The sequence below is a fragment of the Lepisosteus platostomus genome, chromosome 5 (genome assembly GCF_059453375.1).
Source record: "Lepisosteus platostomus isolate fLepPlt1 chromosome 5, fLepPlt1.hap1, whole genome shotgun sequence".
NCBI classification, from domain to species: domain Eukaryota; kingdom Metazoa; phylum Chordata; class Actinopteri; order Semionotiformes; family Lepisosteidae; genus Lepisosteus; species Lepisosteus platostomus.
The window spans coordinates 43,077,598-43,090,204 of NC_142615.1; the positions used below are offsets into that span (position 1 = coordinate 43,077,598).

General features: G+C 38.8%; 1 non-coding gene across 1 annotated transcript; it reads right to left on the reverse strand.

The window, feature by feature from the left end:
• Positions 1–1,261: 1,261 nt before the first annotated feature.
• On the reverse strand, positions 1,262–1,333 carry trnaa-cgc (transfer RNA alanine (anticodon CGC)). Its single transcript has one exon. It is a non-coding gene; the product is annotated as a tRNA-Ala (tRNA).
• Between the last annotated feature and the right edge of the window lie 11,274 nt (positions 1,334–12,607).

A 12,607-nucleotide genomic window follows, 5' to 3' on the forward strand; every position in this document is an offset into this window, starting at 1 on the left:
GTATTGAAAATATTTTAAAAAAATAAAATAAACAATTTTCCAAAGAAGATCTCATGAAGTATTGCCAGGATCTATTCTTAGCGTTTGGTAGTGATAACACTGCTGATATTGATGGAGTAGAAACGTACGATGCGTTGACAGGATTTCTGAAGCGAGAAGTCCTAGAATGCCGCCTATAAATGAGCTAGGATTCATACCAAGAAATACTTTTTGTTTTTCACCCAGAAGGCTGCTATTGCATTACACATCTTGTGAACATTATCAGTTTTGGTAGCTTCTGGGCGCGATTTTCCAAAACCGAAACTAATAACAAAATTATTTAAGATGCACAATGTCCAAAAATTGTAAATCGAGACTAGTATTACTACAGAAGAAAATATTTAACTGAAATATTAATAAGACTATGTAAGTATAAAAAGTAGAACAATTCAATTTATATAACTTATTTTTTATTCTTATTAGAAATGGGCTCACACACCGGAAGACACTAACGTTTATCTTCGTTAGAGTGTGTGAATAACAGTTTAACTCAAAATGTTTGTAATTGTGATTTTGTTAAAATGCAATAAATCGGCTATCAGCAGTAAGAAATTATTAAGAAAGTAAGAAATTGTTCTATTTCACAAACTGTAAGAGAGTTTACAGTTCGTATCCTTCGCTTTGTCTTAACTTAAGCGTTCAGGATCCAAGCCAGTGTGCGGACGGTTGTGTTTCTTGAATCTCTTGTAATCATCAAAAGTCGTTGTTTAGTCCTTCAGTTTTTTCTCGAGTTGTCCAATGGATATTTTATACAATCCATACTTTTCATGCTCTTTTGAATTTTCCTTCACATATGGAAAAAGTTCAAAGTGTCCTTATGGCTGTGCTCCACATCTACACGAGAGCACCTGTAACAGTACAGGACACGCAGTGAGGAATTCGCGCAGCTTTCAGCTCAGTGCGGGGTCCAGAGGGAGGACTCGCTCGCTGAACGATCTCTCAAGAAATCCCGGGTGAGATTTAACAGGTGATTTCTTCAACAGCCACTACAAGTGTGGAGACGTTCTCTGGATTTCCTGAATATGACGTTAAATTAGTTCAAATCATTTGTTGTAGTTAACAGAACTAAATGCTGTGAAGGTACATTTAAAACAGCAGAGCAACACTGTAGCACTTCGTGTGTGACTGAACTTAATTGTGTAAACCTGGCTCTCTATGAACACCGACAAAGAGTTCTCACTCAACAGAAGATTGCGATGTGAGCACAATAATATAAAGCACGTGGAGATGCCAGGGATTGAACCCAGGACCTCATACATGCGAAGCATGCGCTCTACCACTGAGCTACATCCCCAGTAGTGTGTGCTAATGGAGAATGCCTGCAATTTCCCACTTTCGTGTTTCCTCTACTACAGAGTAAATTCATGGGAATGAAGAAATAAGGAAGGAAAAATAATCGCATTGAAGCTTCCAGAGACTGGGCAAAAACAAATCAGTTATTTTTATATCCAGTCACACGGGCGACGGTGGTTAATTCCTCGACGGGGGAGTGCTTTTTTACCTCCTTACTCTACTGTCTTTCAATTCTGTTTTCTTTGAAAGCTTACGCATAGAACAACAGCAGTACTGATGATTTTCATGGACCGATGCACACTTCTTCTGTACAACTCCAGTGATAAAGCCCTGTCTGTAAATATTGTAGAAGAACGAAAAAGGGTGAAACAACGCTCCAACCACAGGAATGGTAACCAGAAGGATCGTGTTCTTATTTAATATGTCATTTTGAGATGCCTTGTCAACGCAGACAGATGTTAGAGCTGAACAAATAATTTATAGTGGTGGTTGTAAACATGGAACATGTTATTTCTATACCAGGAAGAAAGGAGCAGACTCTTAAACTCTTTAACTCTTAAGTTAGAAGAGACAAAAACGACACCTAATCACAGCTAACATTAATTAAAATGACATCACAACAAAAGAGCAGAGCCTTGAGTGAATCAAATTCGTTTTCATTAAATGTCTGTGTCTTCATCACTTTGACCGGGGTAAAGTTAGCTTGAAGTTCGAAAACGATTTTGGCATGCCTGTAGCGTTTTTATGAAACAATTGCTTTGTTTATACAATTGCTCTGTGTATAAATTACATTGTGAATGTTCTCACAGCCTTCAGTTTGTCTTTTTATCCCACGCACGAATATTCTTGTGCCATATCACATATCATATAACACAGAATGCCTTCAAACCAAATGCATTTTAAAGACCACGACTTTGAAAATTTTCACAACCCCTCCATAAACATATCAGTGAGCTAATTATCCTTTTCTGGCACTCGAGGTTTTGATTGATGCGCAATTACGCACTATCTGGAACACTGGGGGACCGCTGTATACATACATACGTTCACAACGCAGAACTACTGCTCAATAGAGTTTCATGTGAAAAACCCATATATGACCATAGGAAGCAGAACAGCAGTTTCCAATTACCCAGACTGTCAGCACGGGAATAAAGCTTTGTTTTATTTCTGAAACCCTTTCTTTATTTCCTGTTTTCATTCTGCAGGAAAATTCCTATTCTTTACTCAACAGCTTTTTAAAAACAGCACCCATGATGTTCAAATCATGATGTCCATGATTGTTTACACAGAAGACTGGCAGAGCTTTGGGTTGTGAATCTCTTTTTCTCATGTTTTATTGAATGTGGCACTGTGCACTAGGATAGGGGGATGCTGTTTACAAGCCAATAGCATTTAAACCACAGCACCCACAATGCTGCAAGTAAGTGTTTTACACGCTAAGCAGGTCCTCTGACCTTTCCCAGCCTTGCTTTGGGTTGTGAAACCTCTTTCAGTTTTTGTTATGATTTTTTCAATACGGCACCTATTAGACACGCAATACACTGGGATAGGGAGGTCCTCTTCATGACTCAATAGCATTTGAAGCACAACATTCACAATGCTACAACCAAGTGTTTTACACAGCAGACAGCCCCCCTCACCTCATACAACCTTGCTTTGGGTTGTGAAAGTGTTCTTTATTTTTTTATGATTTTTTGAATATAACACTACAGGTAATATACTGGAATAGGGGGGTCTTCTTAATACATGGGGTACATGGGGATAGCGCCTTAAAAGGTGGCTTCTCAAAGCTCTTTACAGAATGACAACAACAATAAATAAAAATACACAAGATAAAACACAATTACAATATAAAGAGGAGACCGTGGATGGTGGTACTAATAAAAGCAGAGGGGTGAAGAATGGAACCAGTTCAGTAAAGGCTTTTCTGAAGAAGAGGGTTTTGAGTCTGGATTTGAAGTAGTTTAGAGAAGGTGACTCTGTGATATCCTTGGGGAGAGAGTTCCAGGGCTTGGGGGCATAACAGGAGAAGGCCCTGTCACCCACAGAATGTAGATGGGCTTGGGGAACAGTTAGGAGAGCAGAATTAGAAGAGAGAAGGTTGCGAGGTGGGGAGTAGGGCGATAATAGTTCAGACAGGTACTGAGGTGCCAAGCCATGCAGAGCCTTATAGGTGAGCATGAGAAATTTCATGTGCATTTTTTCCCCTCTGTAACAAGAAACATGTGCACTCTGAATTGAGTGGGTGTCAAATTTGTAAACCTGAAATTATTTTTTGTTCATATAGTCATTAAGATCCAAAAGACTTGGACAGAGATTCAACGAGCCCAGGTATAGAGACTGAGTGTCGAGCGAGCAGGAGCGGTGAGGAAGGAGACTGCGAGAGCATAGATATAGATACTTTACACAAAGTACAGACAGTGCATCAAGACAATATACTGTACAAACAGTAGACAACGTACAAGTAAACAATGCAGACATGTAAACAGTGACTGCAGACGTGCGGAATAAATAAGAAATTAAGGTAGATGTTTCTATTAAATTAACGGTATTCGAAATGTTGTAAAAAGAAAAGCAATTTGTTTTGTAAAAAAAATGAGAGATGATTTTTATTTTATACAGGAAAGGTGTGCGTGTCAAGTTGATCTTTTATATTTGAAAATATAAATTGGAAGTTAGTTTGGATAACTCCTGATGGATATTGTATTACAAATAAAGCTAAAAAGATAAAATTTAAAATTGTTCATAGGTTTTATCCAGTTAAATAAGTACTGTGTAAATTTAAGCATGAGCAGGATGATTTGTGCGTTTTTTGTCGGTTGAAAGGGAATCTTTGGTACATTTACTTGTAAGGTGTGTGTTTGTGAAGTTGTTTTGGACGGACTTGCAGAGTTTTGTTTGTAGGCATTTAAAGGTGTTTTTTTTTAGGTTTAAGGACTTTGATATTGTACTGTGTAAGAGAACTTTTTTTAAAAAGAATTTATTTATAGCAAATTTATTAGTCATTCTGAGTAAATTTCACATTCATAAATCAAAATGGTCCAATAATACTCCCCTTTTTAGTACTTTTCAGATGGAGTTAAAATATTATTTAAATTCTATAAAAATGAAAAAAAATGCTTAAGCAAGGAAAACATTTGATACATGTAAAAAATATAATTTACTTCGTTACCTCTGCCAGTTATTTTTTTTCTGTTCGTGTTTTTTTTCTCTTGTATCTGTTTCTGCTCCTCTAGTTGTATTTGTAAATTATTTACACATTTAATAAAAATAAAAAAAATGTCGACCGTATACGTTACACTATAATATAACGCAAACATCTATTCTGGACTATTTTTTTTCAGATTTTTATTATTCGAATAATATTTTTGTGGTTTATAGCAACGGTCACTAAGGAAGTTCATCTGATAACCCGGAAGTCCTCTCTTTGACCACATTTCGCTTTCTGTGTTCAAGCCCACGTGTTTGCAGCCGCGGCAGCTGCAGGACTTGTCTGTGTCTTCCAGGATCGACTCTGAAAAAAATGGAGAATCTGTTGCTTAATCTGAAAACTGAGGCGCACTTTTTCGTGGAGACTGTGCTTAAATCGATCGTGCATGAAGTTTCGGAAGTTTTCCGAAACCGGACAGATGATTCCGAGAAGTCGATTGAAGAAAAACTCCGCCGGATCTCTCAGGTTCTGGCGAGACAGGTCGTGATTAAAATCACGTCTGTCGACAAAGGTTTCGGGGTCGAAATCGCGCAAATGAAGCAGGAAAACGAGCTTCACTGTTTCGTGGAGGTTTTGCTCAAATCGTTCGTGTATGAAGTTTCAGAAGTTTTCCGAAACAAACTCCGCAACGTCTCCCAGATCCTGGTGAGTCGGGCCGTGATTAATATCACACAGTGTGTGGAGGACAGTTTCGGGACAGAAATAACGCGAATGAAGGAAAACGAGACCTTTAAAGTGCGACTGCAGCTGTGGGAGAAGGAGTCGGGAGCATGAGGAGATCAGGGAGGGACGGATCATGTTGGACTCATGCCTCCCTGTGAAATCACTGCAGAAACAAATGAAGAAACGGAGCCGTCGGGTAAGTGCAGTGACTTTCAATTAGTAACGTTTGTGTTTAAAAACGGTGTTTTTAACTTCCTCACTGTTGAATCTGTAGTGGAGAGATGCAGAGCGAAGTACGAGAGGTTTGTGATGTTGCCGAGGGATTCTTTTCTGCGAACTGAACTAGTTGTGGTCTGGTTATATTCTCATTAATGTTATTGCTGTTCTTTAAATGTGGACAGAAATATGTCGTCAATTAATACACTTTCTCCACGTGAAAGCCAATTTAGGAGACTTTGGAGTCTTGGAAATATGTTTGTGGGCAGATTATTTATCGACGTGGCGGTAACTATCTCTTCTGTGCAGTGTTAATGTACTGCATTGTACAGCAGTGTCCAGTCAGCCAGTGTGTCTGTATGAACCCCTCTCTCTCAGTGCAGTGTTAATATACTGGAGTGTCCAGTCAGTGTGTCTGTATTAACCCCTCTCTCTCAGTGCAGTGTTAATGTGCTGTAGTGTCCAGTCAGTGTGTCTGTATTAACCCCCCTCCAGTGCAGTGTTAAATACTGGCAATTTAGACAGAACAAAAGTTTTCGCGAAATTACATCCCCGACTGTCCTCCGCTGCCCTTTTCAATCTTCTGGAGAGCACAAAAGAGTCTTATGAAAATTATTACAACTTTGTTCGGTCAGCTTCTCCTCCTAGACCCTGTTAATTGCTACGATGAGTTGCTTTGTGCTCTGTTTTGCCGTCTTCTGAATATAGTCTGAGGAAAACCCAACGAAGAAGTGATGTAGCTGGTGTAGTAAAGCAGGCTTAATTATTATAGAACCACTAATATCAAGATAGCGCTTGCTTTCCCCCCACAATTGGAAAGTAAAATATTATTTTTTACGGTTTTAAAACTAGCATATTTTATGTAAAACAAAATTACATAAATTCGACTACCTTCGGTTCGGGAACAAGTAAAGGTTTATTCCCTGCCGGAAAGCGAAGATACAACATTTCAGCTGTGGAAGAAGGTTTTGACGCCCGAAGAAGGCTCCACAGCTGAAATGTTGTTTTTTGTTCAACACGAATGAACACAACGAACACAATGAACACAACGCGTCACTCCCTTTTGGTTCAGGGATAGACGCGGTGAGATTCAAGTTCATCAGCCTGCGAATGGAGAAAGGATAAAAAACATTCTGTCCACATGCACTCAATCACTGCATTGATTCATCCTCACTACCAGATAGGGCTTAAGAGCTCATGCATTTAAAGTGAATATTTAACAGGTTGTGATATGTACAGTGGTGTGAAAAAGTGTTTGCCCCCTTCCTGATTTCTTATTTTTTTGCATGTTTGTCACACTGAAATGTTTCAGATCATCAAACAAATTGAAATATTAGACAAAGATGGCACAAGTAAACACAAAATGCAGTTTTTAAATGAAGGTTTTTATTAAGGGAAAAAAAATCCAAACCTACATGGCCCTGTGTGAAAAAGTGATTGCATTATACATTTGTATAAAAAATTTCAGATTAAAACAAAGATTTTGCATATTCTTTGTTGTATGTATATATAGTTCAGCCACAGAACCAGGAGAATATGTCTCCTTCTTATAATAATTATTGTGGTTTTGATTTTGTTACTGAGAGATCTTGCTACATAGTATATATATAAAACTATTTTCTGTTGCAATTCAAGGTTCTGGATCATACAAAAAATACTTTTCCTTGCTGAAAGTCTAACACACAAGAGAGAATGGTGATATACATAGAAAAATAGGTACCAGATGATAATTTGTAGCGGCTTCTTGAATGTTTATCTCGCAAGAGACCCTTTTTTTGTGGAAACTATCAGGTTTTGATTTACTATCATGTGAACTCTTGCTCTTAAGATGGTAAGAGATTGCATCTGGTATGGTATTGCATGTTATTAAATGGTAATTATTTTATTTGCTCTGTTTCCTTTATTGGGAAAATAAAGTATATGCTCAGTAGAGGGGCAAAGTTTTGAGTAGTGTCGTGGGAATTTTCTCTAAACACTTAAACAAACAAGCAGATAGAGATTCTTCATTCAAATAGTAAGCTCCGTGAATTTGCCCCCCCTACAGACAGCACAAACAATGAAAATCACCTCATTTGTTAGTGCTGGGATTGTGCTGGTTTGTGCCGTTGAAAGTAGCGTTTTTGCTGCTTTCGTTCCCGAGATATACCACCTTGTTTTTCCGTTGATCACGTGACCATGCATGGTGACTTTGACCTCCAGTAACCCCGTCTGCCGAGTTCAAGCGCTCTGTTACCGGCGCAAGAGTAACAATTCTGCAACTCTGTTCCTCTGTTTGCCCAGGTAGGGGGCGGCGGTGGATTTTGCATTTAATATCATTATCTTCTATGTGTTTGTGTGAATAGGAAAATTACATTTGTCTCCAATATCATACCCGTATCAGAAGAGTTTCAAGTGTAGCCTTAAAAAGCGAACATTAGCAAACAATTGTATGTTCTTACAAAGAGGCTTTAATGAACAAGTCTTAATACCTCGTAGCATTGTCCTTTTTTAAAAATCTGAAGCAGTAATCAGTTTCGTATTGTCTCCTTCTTAAGTAAACATAGGCATCAAGGGATATGTGAAGATTTTTATCTGTGTTTCTGGTCAGACCTTGGTAAAGAATACAGCGTGAGGGCACACCTTGACCACTGAAGACACAGATTTGATTGTCTTTGTTAGATCATCAAATTTATCCCAGATGAAGTCATGTCTTTTGCAGTATGCAATGTAACGACCCAGGACATGTTTGCTGGCAGGTTGGCAGAACGCAGTGACACCTCTTAATTTGAAGGTCTTCCCATTTAATTCCAAGTTATGTGGAAAATCTGAAAGTTGACTCTCAAAGATATTTTGAGACTGCACAGTGTTTTCTTCATGACTCAGCCAATCTCCCATGTCACCAATTTGAGAGAGACATTTGGATTGGCTTAATTTAATTTGTTTCTGTACAGCCTCCTATAGCCCTGTTACTCCTCTTGCTCTCAGCGTATTCAAATCTACAGAAACAAATGGGATATTGCGTGACTCCACAATGGGGGGGACAACTTGGCGCCGACTCAGTGCTACCACACTAGGCACTGTTAAGAACACTTTTGCTATGATTTCTGAAATGTTACATTCAGCCCTCACTTTTTGTAGCCCTGACTATTTTCGTTGCACCAAAAATGTCCCTCGAAATTTTAGCTCTTAGAACATAAACATCTTTGTGCACACCTTTCTGTGCCAAATGTTTCACCAGTTGTAGATGCTATCTACAGCCTGATTAACATAGCTGCTAGAAGTCCTGCTGTCACAATAGGCACTGCATAGGCACTGACATCAAAGGCACAAGTGTTCAGTACACTCACAGTGTCTCCACTCACCTTTACTGGGGGCAGGTCTCCGCTGCTTCAGTTCCTCATCAGAGCCACTACAGCCTTTTTCACAGGAACCGAACAATCTATGTTGTAACCACTCAGAACAAGGCACAAGATAAAAAGATGGTTTCCGTTTTTTAGGTAGTGCTGGATGTCTCTGCCTCACAGGTGGTAGCACTGACAACGGCCCTCTCACACTGCTGGGAAACACTATGAACACCCATTGATATTCTCATACCTCCTATGTGTGCTAGGTGCTTCATAAGGAACCTGTCATCTCGCATTGGCAGAGTGTCATGCTTCAGCACTGATTGTATTAGGTTTTTGAAATCCGCCTCCTCATTGGCTGAACTTGCAGTAATGTTCACACTTTTGAAAAGTGGAACCATTAAGCCTATCCAGAGTGGGAGATAGCAAGCAAGCCTGGTGAGATGAGGAACAATCTCCGGTAGGAAATGCAGGTTATGTCTATCACCACTGTCCACAGCAAGCAACCTGTATTCTTCACAGATTTCTGTTACCCAGTCTTCCAATGCTGTCGGGCATGCATCAAGGGTACAGCTTGGCTCTTGGGCCCCTGCTTCACCCATTTCTTCTAGAACTTCATCAGAAGGAAAAGCATCGTATCCTTCTGCTATTTTTTTGTTCTAAGTGTGAGGTTTTAAGTGTGATTTTATCTGTTATGCATGTATACATTTATTCTTTGTTACCTTTGCAGTCCTGCAGGACTTGGGTATATTCTTTTGTCAGGTTATGTCTGGCAGCACAGCCTGAATGTTAGTACTGTTAAGTTCCTACCCTCCTAACAGTGCCTGTAGGTGATGAATCCTGGAATGAAGGGCAAATATGTAGAATGAGTACTATGGTGCAACAACATACATTGTTTAAAATACAAAAAAAACAAATCCTGTCCTCACATCGACTTTCGTAACCAAACAATGTGTAAAATGTTTAACAATGTCAGAATAACAATGAACAATGCAGAGCTTTAATCCAGTACATTTCCTTGGTCTCTTAAGTGTAGTTACAGTGTAACACACCAAATGATGCAATTTTATACCAACTCTGTACTTCCTTAATATACTCTGTTATGTGAGGGTATAACTTAATAAAGCTCACAAAACTCATTTTTTCCCATTCTATGCTCTGTGAAGGCAGACCTTAATCTATTGTCAAATGGTTAACTCTACTACATTTACTACAATAGTGGAATCACCAGTTCCGTGCCTGCTGCTTCTGGGACATGATACAATCAATGTAAACCGTGCAAACATTCCCAAAGATGCTCAGAACTTCTGAGGCAGGTACTTCAATGTATATTATAAACCCCTCTCCCTCTCTACAGGTAATGGAACAATAGAAAGGCAACAGCTCCTTAATAAGCTATTGCATGCAGTCTGTCTGATATATACTTTCATACACAATTAAGAATTAACAATCAAAAATTACAAATATGTAGTGCAGTACATGGAATTGAATCCACTGTGTAAATGAAAATATAACTAAGTTTTTTACATTGTTATGGATTACAGTGCACATCAAAACGTTTCTGTATATGTAGATAGAAATTGATAAATTAATATTTTTTAGACCCACCTACTCACTTTAACTGCAATACCAAGGCCATCACCACTTCTTTTGTTTATAATATGTTTTTAAAGCATTGCATTCACCACTTAATCATTTCAGCTTTCATATCCGCAATTTGTAACATGTCAGAGTTTTTTTGGGGTTCAATTCTCCTTGTAACACATACAGAAACAAAACATTATAATTTAAATTCAGAAGTGTGACAAGTCATTTCAAGTTTCACTTGCATGTGTAGAAATATCATGATAACAAATAAAGCTTACTAATTTTTGTGGTATTCCCCATGATATAAAACAAAATAAGTTTCTCAAATATCTTTACTTTAAAATAAATTTGTGGGGACGTCAATGTAGCATCATAATTACAGTATAGTATTTCTAGTTTGTAAAGAAACTTACGATATGGAAGAAGAGGTCTTCGCCAGAGATGCAGATAATAAATCAAACATCAACTCCAAAGGCTGGGGTCAGCTGATCAAGAGATCACAATTGAAAGATCTGGTGGTCGTGAACTTGTGGTTTTTGTATGGTGCCAACGGCACAGAGTGACGTCACGGCCAGAAAAAGAAGGCACTATATTAAAATGTAAAACATCTACACCCACCCGACCAGACAGAGTCGGAAAACAAATTGCATTCATTGTTTTCATCACATCCAGTAATTTTAAGTACTGAGTGTGTTGGTACCTGTAAGCGTCCTTGTAGACAGTCATATCTGTGTATTCAGAGCTCAAGGTGTGCCCTCATGCTGTTTTCTACACCAAGGTCTGACCAGAAATACAGATAAAAGGACTGAGCTAATCGTTTCATGTTTGCGCACAAGACCCTTGTTAATACAAACACGTGGATAATGCCAATTTTTCAAAGAACCTAGATATATGTTCACTTCTGTTCTATGAAAATAAATATTTTCCAATATTGCCACGGTGTTCATGTGTGAGATGATAGACTCTTGTTTCTAGGATGTGTTATGAACTTGTGTAAACTTTGTACATAGTGCCCCTTAAAAATAAAAGTCCTGAAGTCCTGGTTCCTTTTCACGTTGGCGAATGTGCTTTGCATAAAAAAGAGCAACAGTGGTTCAGAAAGTTGCTAATTCAAGTCTTTTTAAATACGTGGCTCGACAGACAGGTCGAATGTTCACACGTCCCTTGATGCCTGTTTATTTAAGAAGGAGACAATGTAAAACTGATTACTTCTTATGATTTTTAAAAAAGGTCACCGCTACGAGGTATTAAGACTAGTTCGTTAAAGCCTCTTTGTAAGAATATACAATTTTGCTAATGTTCGCTTTTTAAGGCTACACCTGAAACTCTTCTGATACGGGTATGATATTGGAAACAATTTTAATTTTCCTGTTCACACAAACGCATAGAAGATAATGATATTAAATGCAAAATCCGTACCCTCACCGGTAACAGAGTGCTTGAACTCGGCAGACGGTGTTACTGGAGGTCCAAGTCACCGTGCATGGTCACCGGAAAAACAAGGCGCTCTATCTCGGGAATGAAAGCAGCACAAACGCTACTTTCAACGGCACAAACACAGCACTAATGATTGAGACCGGTCCGGTTCCCCTACAACGTTGTAGGGGGGCTGAGTGACGTCACCCCCTGAAAAAGAAGATGTTATATCTAAGGAACAAAAGTAGCTGGGAAGTTACTTTCAACGGCACAAACCGGCACAAAAGCAGCACTAACGAATGAGACCAGTCTGGTTCTGCTACTTTTAACACCACAAACGTAACACTAACGAATGAGGTGAGTTTAATCATTTGTGCTGTTTGTAGAGGGGCCAACTTCACGGAGCCAATTAACCCCACTCTCTCAGTGCAGTGTTCATGTACTGTAGCGTTTGGTCAGTGTGTCTGTATGAACCCCCTCTCTCTCAGTGCAGTGTTCATGTACTGGAGTGTCCAGTCAGTGTGTCTGTATGAACCCCTCTCTCTCAGTGCAATGTTAATGTACTGTAGTGTCCAGTCAGTGTGTCTGTATGAATCCCTCACTCTCAGTGTAGTGTAAATGTACTGTAGTGTGCAGTCAGTGTGTCTGTATTATGTAAATGTAATGTATTATTATTATTTCTGTAGTCTTACTTTTTACATGGTAGTTAGGTTTCTGACAAAGCTTGTATATCTAAAATTACGTATTATCAGAAACCCCCTTAAACCCTCTTATTCCTCTATGCTTAAACAACCCAAATTGATTGTGAGTATACTAGACGTGTGTTTGTGTAGCGTAAAGCTTACAGCTTTAGCTT